The sequence below is a fragment of the Oryctolagus cuniculus genome, chromosome 1 (assembly GCF_051225735.1).
Source record: "Oryctolagus cuniculus isolate XC-2025 breed Fujian yellow rabbit chromosome 1, ASM5122573v1, whole genome shotgun sequence".
NCBI lineage: Eukaryota > Metazoa > Chordata > Mammalia > Lagomorpha > Leporidae > Oryctolagus > Oryctolagus cuniculus.
This window is the reverse complement of record NC_142867.1, coordinates 112,777,677-112,789,103: the sequence shown is the minus strand read 5'-3', so window position 1 is coordinate 112,789,103 and position 11,427 is coordinate 112,777,677.

Sequence of the window (11,427 nt, the reverse complement as noted above, 5' to 3'; positions counted from 1 at the left end):
AAGCCAGGAGCCAGGAGCTTCTTCCAAGTCTCCCACACAGGTGCAGGGGTCCAAGGACTTGGGCCATCTTCTACTGCTTTCTCAGGCCACAGCAGAGAGCTAGATCAGAAGAGGAGCAGCCGGGACTTGAACCAGCGCCCGTATGCTACCTGCAAAGCCACAGTGCCAGCCCCCACACATGGTTCTTAATAGTTGTAGAGCACACCATGCTGGAAGCAGTTGACAGCTCACTCTAATCATTAGTGTGTTATTATTTTTCTCCTATGTGGTCTTGTGGAAAATACTTAAAATGATACTACGAAGCATGTTTCTGCTGCTTTTTGCAGGAACCGGAGCCTCTGAACATAAGCTGTCACGCATAGCTCCAAGCAGGCCCTAAGACTGAGTGTCCCAAGTCTCTTTTAGGGTCCGGGAAGGGAGAGGAGGTTGTGCTGTGCAAATAGAGTATTGGCTGTCAACTAGAAGATTCTCTCAGGTACAACACAAATCTCTATTTAGGTGTACACTGTCCACCTCTGCCTCGGTTTCTCTCGCCTGCACGTGGTGTGTGCAGATCAGCAGTGTGCACCCTAACAGGGCTACTTCAGGTGTGCTGGGATTCTGCAGAGAATGGCGTGGGCTTTGCGTGAACTTTCATGGATCCCCCTGCAACATTTGAAAGTAGGTGCTGTTATGATTCCCATTTTACAGATGAGAATGGGCAGTGAGTCCATCAACGTCCAGCCTTGACAGATTGTTTACCGTGTTATATATCTCCTCTCTGGAATTCCAAATTAGCTCCCTCAAAGTGCTGGGGTGGGCATTTGACGTAGTGGTTAAGTCGCTGGTTAGGGTGCCTGTGTTGCCACACTGGAGCGCCTGGGTTTGGTCCCAGCTCTGGCTCCTGACTCCAGCTTCCTGCTCACGCAGACCCTGGGAGGCAGCAGGCGATGGCTCAAGTAGGTGGCTTCCTGAACCCATGTCACTGCAAGGTGCTGGGCTTCAGGCTGTCCTATGGCCATCTCATCTACACCGAGACCAATTCTCCACTTTTTTAGAGCGTCCGCTTCCTCCTGGAAGGTGGGGACATTAAAGTTCTTCTCAGAGCTTACTATTGCCCCCGTCACCCCTGAGCAAGCCAAGGGAGACCACAGCCGCTCTCACACCCAAGGCCCAGCAACGGATGAACCCTGGCTCTTGTCCCCAGGGCAGGGCCCTGGCAGCCCCTCCCTTGGAGCCCAGCCCTCTTCCTGGTGCTCACCTTTGTCCAGCTGCCTGCTATGCACAGTGACTCACAGAGCGAAGGACATCCAGCAGGGCTCCTTAACCTGCGGGAGCTTCAGGGGGCCAGACCTGGGAGCCATGGGCAAACCCGTATGTGTACTATCTGCATGTTTCTGGAAATATAATTCCCCAGGATCTGTGACCCTCTGAACAGCTGCAATCGGGAGGACTCCATGGGGCTGCTTCTGTGTGGTCTAGACATTCCCGTGGACTTGCAGCCTCTGCAGGGGAAGCCCAGGCCCCCAGCTCAGAGGGAATGAACCAGGGAAGGTCCCATCTCTTCTCAAGCTTTTGCTCAGATCCTGCACAACCTTGCATAGTCTCTCCTTGTTTTGCTGACTCACTCTTTCATTCTCTTAGTCAGCGTTCATCAAGTACTCACTCTGGATCTGGCTTTGCCGCAGGGGATGTTGGGCACACCCACATCAGGCCAGTGTTCCGTAACGTGTGGTCCTGCAGCCCACTCTCACACAGGTTCCTGGCTCTCACACAGGTTCCTGCACCTCAGCCTCGGAGGGCACTGCCCGCGACCATCCCTGGCCTCACTGAGCTAGGAAAGAGCCGTGGCTGGAGCCCAGCACTTCCTGCCAGGTACGGCCCTTGGCGCGGGCGTTCAGCAAGCTGCCTGTGCCGTGGTCCTGAGCCTTTGGTAGGAGACAGTCCCCCTCCTCGGCTCACCTTGCCCTTCTCATACGCTGGGCCTCATGGTAGGTGCGGGAGGGGAGGAGCCGCCCGCCTGTCCACTCCATTGCAGCCGCCCCGGGTGCGCGGTCTTGGGCAGATTGGGAACCCCGAGGGCAGAGAGGCTGGAGAGGCTGTCCCAGCCTGTGCTGCTCTCTCCTGCTGGTACCAATTATCCTTAACAAGGCTGCTTCTCCGCCCGGGCCTGTCTTGAGGCTTTGCTAATGAATACCTCCACGGTCCCTTGGGTCCCTCGAATAAGAGGTTTGGGGAGACCTGGGGGAACTGAATGGTTTCCTCCTAAAAGATCTTTCTACAACACAGTAGTAAGCAAAGGAGACCCTGGCTGGCAGTGGTAGTGATGGAAAATGCAATCTAGAACAAGGGGCAGTATTTCTTGAGCAGGACTTGCTCCGTAGCAGATACTGGCTGGAAACACAGCGGCACCCTGCACCCAGGACACGGTCTCCCGCCTTTTGCCCAGCAGGAAAGGGAGGCACGGTGCTCAGGCCAAGGTCACGCAGTGGGAGTGGCAGAACCAGGGGCTGCTGCTCCCCGCAGCCTGTTGTGTCTATGCAGCCTTGGCCTTGGTCTCTTGCTCAGGGCCTGGTCTGTGCTTCCATGTTGGGTCCCACAGAGGTGCTGGCAGCAGGAGACGCCCACAGCCCTGGCTCCCTCTCCGGACTGTGCCTTTGGACCTGGTCATGGACTTCCTGCTGCTGGGCGGGATGAGGCAACAGCAAGGTGGGGCAGGGCAGGGCCAATGCCCTTCCCCTCTCCCGGGTCAGCAGGCCCTGGGGGACCTGCACCCCACACCCTGCTGGCTACCCTTGGTCTCCCATCCCAGGAGGGCACAGGGGTTGGGGGGGGCAATACAGAGGTGGGAGAGGGAGGTCCGCTGGGGCATTAGCCACACGTGGCCAAGGGCTGGCCCCAAGGAGCCCTTCTCCAACTCTGGGACCACTCTAAGTGAGCTTCAGATTTCTAGGAACCGGGGAGCCCCAAACAGTCAGTAGGCCTTCCCGGACGCAAGGCCCGGAAACCCAGCAAGCATTCAGGGCCAGGAGTTCTGCCTCCTCAGTTCCCCTCCTCAGCGGCCCTCCTCCCCCCAGGCCTCTAGCACACCCACCCTGCGCCCCTCCCACCCTGCACATCTGGATTCAACTAGAGAACAGCAGGCTTTCTGTGAAGGGCCCCCACCTTCCTCTGCCCCCTTTTCCTCCACTTCAGAACCTTGGTTCTCACGGAGTGGATGGGGGTGGGGTGAGAAGGAGGCGGGAAAGCTCTGACTTCTCTCTCTCCACACCTATAGGGTTGAATTAAGCCTGCACAAGGCCCCCCTCTCCCTGCTGGCCTGATTCTCAGGGCTGGCTTGAGATCCTTCCACTCGGCAGCTCAGTTCAGAGCTGGGGCGGGGGGCGTCTCCCCGTGGCTGGGAGGAGTCAGCAGCTCTCTATCCACCACACCAATCCCAGGCCCGGAGCCCAGCCGGTCCCCTCCCAGCCCCAGAGAAGCCCCGCTGGGCTCCGGAGGCCAGGCAGTCAATTGGAATGCAGCAGTCACAGTGGAAAGCAGCTGTAACTCTCATTAAAGTGACATCAAGCCCACCGCGGGAGGATGCTGTAAATCCCGGGAAAGGGGGCATTCATCCAGGGAGAACCGCAGAAGCAAAGAAAAAAACCCATAAATAGAGGAGACGTGGTGTCTGGAACTAATGGTGGGGCCCTGCTGCCCAAGGCCAGCTGAGCTGGGCGGGGGTGGGGAGGAGGGAGCTCCAGGCTGGAGAGGGGGTGGGCGTTCTGAGCCAGGCCCCAGCGCCTGCCTCGCAGACTGCACGGGCCCCAGCCACAGCCTCCCGGTGGCCGAGTCTCCTCTGCCTTTTCTGTGCCTTCTCCCGGCTGAGGCTGGCACCCAGAGCAGGAGTGCCTTGGGTCCCTGGGGCACGGCTGGGGACCTGGCAGCGCTCACAGGTTTTCCTGGGGCTTTGGTCAGCTCTCCTGGGAGAAATCAGCTGTGGGACAAACCCTGGCTGGCCACGTGGATTTCCATCCTGATCCTGCTGCCCCCTTCCAGCTGCGGGCCTGGGCGATGGCGGCTCAGCGTCCGCCATCGGGAGGAGGAGGAGCTCACCCTCCCATACAGGCTTGCTGTGGGAGTCCTGGTGGCAGGGGCGAGTGTACCTGGCAGCCTGTCCCTGCCTGCTGTTTGTCCAATGACTAGACGAATCACCACACCCCTCCTACCCCAGAGGCTGGGACTCTTTTCACATTGACCCCTTGCTGCCAGAGTCTGGGTTCAGCCACTGACTTGCTGGGAGATCTTGAGGGGGAGACCTAACTTTCCAGGGCTTCTGTTTTGTGTTTGTTCTGGGGGTGGGGGTGCTGCAAGCCACAGAAGCGCCGTCCCCTTGCTTTTGGGGTCTACAGAGCGGACTAAGTTTCCACGAACCCCATCAGGCTACATTCCAGAACATTCCCCCTGGGGTTGTCCGGACTCCTTCCCCACCACATACGCTGGGGGTCTCAGACATAGGCTGCGAGACCACCCCATCTTTGCTGTCTGCCCTGGTGGCAAGTGGGGCTAGTGGCTGCCCGTGCTGAGGAAGGACCAAGGCCACTCCCACACCAGGAGGCCTCGGGACAGTGATGGAGTGATGCACCCCCGGAGTTCTATCTCAGTAGGGTTGGTTGAAGGGGCCTGAGAATTTGCATTTCCATCAAGCTCTCCAGTGATGCCCAGGTGCTGAGCCCAGGCTGCTCTCGGCCAACCGTTGTCCTGGAGAAATCATGCTAATTCCCGCTTCCTCGCCTCTGCTATCGCAGACGTGCAGCTGCAAGGGGCAGGCTTAGGGGTTCTCCAAGATGCCGTCTGAGTCACCTGGGACCCTCAGGGGCTGTCACTCACAGCTGTGTGAAGGGCTGGGGGTGGGGCTGGAGTGGTGCATAGCCATGGGGCGTTTCGCAAGCTCCTGGGTGCAGCTGTGTTGGGAACTGCTCCCACACACAGACTGGAGTGGGAATTCAGCTTCCTGAGGGGGTTACCCTTCACCGTCCCCCCCGCCCCGCCAAAGGGCTTTGCACAAAAAAGAGTGAGAAGGGGGAAGAAAGTAGAAACTGAATCGCCTGGAATGGTCTACACTGAAGACTCCAGCACGAGCAGTTGAAAGAAAACACACTAAAAGCTGCCTTTGAGACACGTCGCGATGCTGTCCAGAGAGCTGGACTTGGGGAAGAAAGTGCCATTTGCCTCTGTGGAGGGCCAGACGCACACGCGTGGGGGCAGGGCCGCCCTCCCTGGCAGGCGGGCGGGGAGCAGAGTGGCCAGGAGGGCCACTTGCATCCCCATCAGGTGGCAGCGAGGGACTGACCAGGGCCTCGGGGGGAGCCTGCAGGGGCCGGTCTGCAGCTGCTGTCCTCACGCCAGCCGCTTCTCCCACCTCTTAGGAAAGCTAGACCTGAGTCCAGGCCCCACCAAAGGACACGGGGTGCTTCCCAGGGTGGGGCCCTGCTGCCTGCACCCCCTGCCTGTGTCCTCCTGGAAGCTGCAGAGCCTTCGAGGCCCTCTGGGTGTGTGTGGGGGCTGTGGAGACCTGTTTTCCTCACCTCACAAAGGGATGCACAGCCTGCGGGGAAGAGTGAACTTGGCAGTGGGTGGGGCATGTGCACGAAGGAACGCCTGGAGCTGGGACTGACACAGGCGCCGTGGCCATGGTATACTGTGTGTACTGTGTGGTCACCACGTTACACCATGTGGTCACGATGTTATACTGTGTTACACCATGTTATACTGTGTTACATCATGTGGTCACCATGGTGACCATGTTACACTGTGTTACACCGTGTTGCACTGTGCTACCTGTGTTATACTGTGTTATACCATGTGGTCACCATGTTATACCATGTTACATGTGTTACATCGTGTTACACTGTGCTATACTGTGTCACACTGTGTGGTTACTGTGTTACACCATGTTACACTGTGTTGTACCATGTTACACCATGCGGTTACCATGTTATATACCATGTTGCACTGTGTTACATCAGGTTGCACCGTGTTGTACTGTGTTACACCATGTTGTACTATGTTGCACTGTGTTACACCATGTTGTACCATGTTACACCGTGTGGTTACTGTGTTATATACCATGTTGCACTGTGTTATACCATGTTACACCATTTTGTACCATGTTATACCATGAGGTTACCGTGTTATATACCATGTTGCACTGTGTTACACCATGTTACACCATGTTGTACCATGTTACACTGTGTGGTTACTGTGTTATATACCACGTTGTACCGTGTTACACCATGTTACACCGTGTTGTGATGATGCCAGTGGTGTGTGAGCATGTCACAGCCTGCACAGTGGCCTTCTGTCCTCCTCGCAACCCGTAGGAAAGCAGGGAAGTTACAGGGTCCCGCTGGGGGCCGGCATTGCCCCGCGGTGGGTTAACCCTCCACTTGTGATGCTGGCATCCCGTGTCAGAGTGCTGCTTTGCGTCCCAGGTGCTCTGCTTTCAATCCAACTGCCTGCCAGTGTGCCTGAGAAGGTGGTGGAGGATGGCCCAAGTAGTTGGGCCCCTGTCACCCATGTAAGAGACCTGGAGAGAGTTCTAGGCTCTTGGCTTTGGTCTGGCCCAGCCTTGGCCATTGCAGCCATTTGGAGAAATGAACCAGCAGATGGAAGACCTCTGTCTCTCTCTGTGTGTGTGTGTGTGTCTCCCTCTCTCTGTCACTTTGCCTTTCAAATAAATAAAATAAATTAAAAAAATGAGAAAGATGGGGGCTGGGATAGTAGCACTGTGGATTAACCCCACTTACAACATTGGCATCCCATATTGGAGTGCTGGTTCAAGTCCTGGCTGCTCCACTTCTGATTCAGCTCCCTGCTAATGCACTGGGAATTGGGCCCCTGCACCCATGTGGAGACCAGGATGGAGTTCTGAGTTCTTGGCTGTGGCCTGGCTGGTGGGTATTTGAGGAGTAAATGAACAGATGGAAGATCTCTCTCTGCTTCTTCCTCTCTCTCTCTGTAGCTCTGCCTTTCAGATAAGTGAATAAATAAATATATTTTTGTTTTATTTTTTAATGAGAAAGTCTAGTAACAAAAGATGAGCAGACTTGTCCAAATCCACCCATTTAAGGAAGAGCTTGGGCTCCTACAGCAGCCTGGCCTCTGGTCCCCCAGTTGCCTCTCTGCTAAGGTCACCTTAGCTCACTTGTTGAAAACTTGCATCCGTTTTGGGGTTGGGGGTGAGGGTGCAGTGGGTGCCTGGGTACATGGCCGTATGTCAGCCAGGATGGAGGCACTCACGGCCCCAGCTGCCCGGTGCTGACTGCGAGGTCAGATCCCTTCCTTCCAGAAAGGCCCTCAGCTGCCCAGAGCCGCAGTGCCATCCAGTGACAGCTCGCTGCAGACAGAGGCCTGGCCCCACCTTCAGGTGGGACATCTCTGCAGGGCCACCTGCCCTGAGCTCATAATGAGGTTGGCTGAGGCCTTGGTGGCCATGGTGTGGCAGTCCCTCATCTCCCTCAACTCCCCAAACTCCCCCTCTCAGGGGGCTTCATTCCAGAAACACCTCAACAGATGCAAACAGGGGTGGGGGCTTCACGCAGAGATCAAGACACCATTTGGGACTTCTGTATCCCGTATGGGAGTGCCTGGCTGTGACTGCCAGCCTCACTTCCAATTCTGGCTTCCAACTGGGGGGCAGCAGGTGATGGATCAAGTAGCTGGGTCCCGAGCACTCAGATGGAAGAATTGGACTGAATTCCAGGCTCCTGGCTTCAGCTTGGTCCAGCCCTGGCTATTGCAGGCATTTGGGGAGTGAACTAGCAGATGGAAGATCTCTCACTTTTGGTCTTTGTTTCTCTGCCTTTTAAATAAAATAAAATATGATAGGCCTTATATTTAGATAGCTGTTTAAAAATGCACACAAATCTCATAGAGCCTGTTTTCTAGAAGCCTGAATGAAGATAGAAGCTAACATCAGCAGAGTGTGTGTGTGTGTGTGTGTGTGTGAGAGAGAGAGAGAGAGAAAGAGAGAAGGAGAGAAAGAGAGAGAGACAGCCTCATTTAATACAGCAAATCTGTGACATGAACATTTTAGGGGAAGGTTTCAAGAAGTGATTAAGATCAAATGGGTAGTGAGGCAAAGCTGGGACTTTGATCCAGGTCCACTTGGCTCTCTCTCCAGTGTACCAAATGTGGAGGAGTCCCTGACCCTGAGCTGTGGAGAAGAGCTGGCCAGTCAGACTTACCTGTCATGTTCCAGTAGGGAGGTAAGCACCTGTGAGGAGGGTGTTCATACTTTCGAGGAGGGTGTTCACACCTGTGAGGAGGGCATTCACACCTGTGAGGAGAGCATTCACATCTGTGAGGAGGGTATTCACACTTGTGAGGAGGACATTCACACCTGTGAGGAGAGTGTTCACATCTGTGAGGAGAGCATTCACACTTGTGAGGAGGGAGTTCACATCTGTGAGGAGGGCATTCACACCTGTGAGGAGGGTGTTCACACCTGTGAGAAGGGCGTTCACACCTGAGAGTGTTCACACCTGGCATGCGTAAGAGGAGGGGGCAAGGAGGGGAGAATGGTGGCCAAAGAGGCAAGGGCACCTGTGGTTGGGGAAGACCTCAGGATAACTACAGCTCTCAGAGCCAGAGCTGCAAACACCACCAGCCCTGCCAACAGCAGCAAACTTGAACCCTCTCTCCCAAGCCCGTGCAGAGGGGACCATGTCTCTGTGTCTCCCTTGGGCATACAAAGCAGGGTCACCTATGCCCAAGTTGGTGGGCCAGATCCTGGCCGGATCCTAGGGGAGCCTTGAACTTCTCCGGCTGTGTGATGCTCCTGTTGGTCCCCTCATAGCTGAGGCCTGGCTCCTGCCTGGACTCTGGGGCCCTGCTGGTTGTACTCAGGGCAGGCGCAAGGTCAGCAGCTTGTGGCCTCTGGAGATAGCAGTGGGCGGAGGACCCTTCCTGGAGTTTGTCTCCAGAGGCCCTCACCCCATTCTAGAGGGAAGCCCAACACCAGAGTCCTCCTGCTGAGAAGTGGCGTCCCTGGTACCACGGCTGGGGAGGAGCAGCGGTGGCAGCTGCACCCGGTGGGCACCCTTGGGGGCTGGGGTATGTACTTAACACTGATGGGCAGCTCAGGCAAACTTTGACCTGATTTGATTTGCAGCACTTGTCCTGTCACTTGGAGATCCTGGACACATAATTACAGTGCACAGAAGTAGCAGTAAAAATAATTTTATAATCATAATTTATCTCCATCGGGAACACGAGCCGGAGAGAGCGGCAGGGAGACCTGGGCTCAGATTCCTCACCTAGTGAGGAACGTTCTTTCAGCCACGGGAGGGGGTGTGTCTGTGGCTGCTTTCTTTTTCTCTTTCCTTTTTTTTTTTTACATTTAATCTTTGGGAGGAAAAAGTCCCATGGCTCCACTTGTTTTCTACAAGCTGTTTTGTTAGTTGAGGTGTTTGCACGCTGAGCCACACACACACACTAGTATTTGCCTCCTTAGCAAAACATTAATTATCCCACCCAGTCACCTTTCTCTTGCGTATTTTTTCTTTACCTCCTCCTCAGCTTTGGGGCGCTGCGCAATTTCGGTATTTTCCCATCATCTCGGCAAGCGAACTGTGTGATGTCTGAGACAGCAGCCCCGTGGACTGGGGGCGGGCCCTCCGCGCGCCACACTGCGCCCAGCCCTGCATGCGGCTGAGTCTCACCTCTGGACAGGCTGCAGGGAACTGTCTGTCTCTGTCTCTCACCGGCTCCTGGGAGGCTGTGAATGCCCTCCTGTCCCTGTCCCTCGCACCCAGGACAGTGCTTGACATGCAGATGTGGCTCCATCATGGCTGCCGCAGGAGCAGAGGAATGAATGGAAATATACACCTGCATGAGGGACATGCAGCGAGAGCCTCCCCCTCCCCCGCCCCGGGGCTCTGAACAGCCTCCACCTCTTGCCTGCTCTGGGAAGGAGCAGTTGGAAATTCAGCTGGGGCCATTTGCTGGCATGTGGAGAGTCGCATCCTCCGTCCCCATTGCGGAGCCAGCCAGCACTCTCACTGGGAGGCCACCTCCCTCTTCCCCAGTCTGCCCCTGGCAGAGTGGGGTGAGGTGGAGGGGAGAATTCAGAAGCCCAGAGCCGGGGCCCAGGGCAGCGCCCAGGGAACACCAGCTGAGCCTGAAAGCTCCTTAGTAGTCACGTGGCACCAGCTCCTCCTCTCCTTCCAGTCCAAAGACAGGACACTAAGTGCAGGGGGTTGCCATGTCTGGTTCATGGTCACCCAGATGGTGGGCAGTGGAGCTGGGACCAGGCCCTGGGCAGCTGTCAAGAAGCAGGAGTCTTTGAAATCTTTTTTTTTTTTTTTTTGACAGGCAGAGTTAAACAGTGAGAGAGAGAGACAGAGAGAAAGGTCTTCCTTCCATTGGTTAACCCCCAAATGGCCACTATGGCCTGCGCTGCACCGATCCAAAGCCAGGAGCCAGGAGCCAGGTGCTTCCTCCTGGTCTCCCATGCAGGTGCAGGGCCCAAGCACTTGGGCCATCCTCCACTGCCTTCCCGGGCCACAGCAGAGAGCTGGACTAGAAGAGGAGCAACCGGGACAGAATCTGGCGCCCCAACTGGGACTAGAACCCGGGGTACCGGCGCCACAGGTGGAGGATTAGCCTAGTGAGCCACGGTGCCGGCCTTCGAAATCTTAAGGAAAAAAAAGAGAGAGAGAGAGAGAGAGAGAGAAGAGCCTGTGGCTCTGGCATCCCATATGGGCACAAGTTCGAGCCCCAGCCGCTCCACTTCCCATCCAGCTCCTTGCTCATGTGCCTGGGAAAGCAGAGGAAGATGGCCCAAGTGCTTGGGCCCACGCACCTATGTGGGAGACTGAAAGAAGCTCCTGGCTCCTGGCTTCAGATCAGCTTAGCTCCAGCTGTTGGGGCCATCTGGGGAGTGAACCAGTGGATGAAAGATCTTTATTTCTGTCTCTAAATAAAATATTAAAAAAAAAAAGCAGGGGTCTTTTTAGCTCCTCCCTCTCCTGCTGTGTGTACCACAGACTCCCTTCATCTCCCGGGTTCCTTTGCCTCCCACCCACCCACGGCACCTTCCAACATTGGCCGAGGAGTGATGATATTGCTGCTTTGCAGACGGGGAGGTAGTGGTTGCAGAGGGTGGAGCAGAGATGCCCTAGAGAACTCCACTTCCAGAGCTTGTGCTGCACCCACCACGCTCTCTCCCCGGCTGGGTGGTGTTGCCGCACTATCGTGTCCCTGCAGGAGCTGGAAGCAGCTGACTTGACCAGGCTCCAACAGAGAGGTAGAGAGCCCTGACCTACAGGGAGTCTCTGTGGGTCAAGAGCAGAGCCCAGGACCCAAACCACCAGGCTAGGGCACCGGGGGACTGACACGTCTTCAAATGTCTGTGGCTAGGAAGGCAGGTGGACATAAGCCCTGCTAAAACCCCAGCTAAGACTC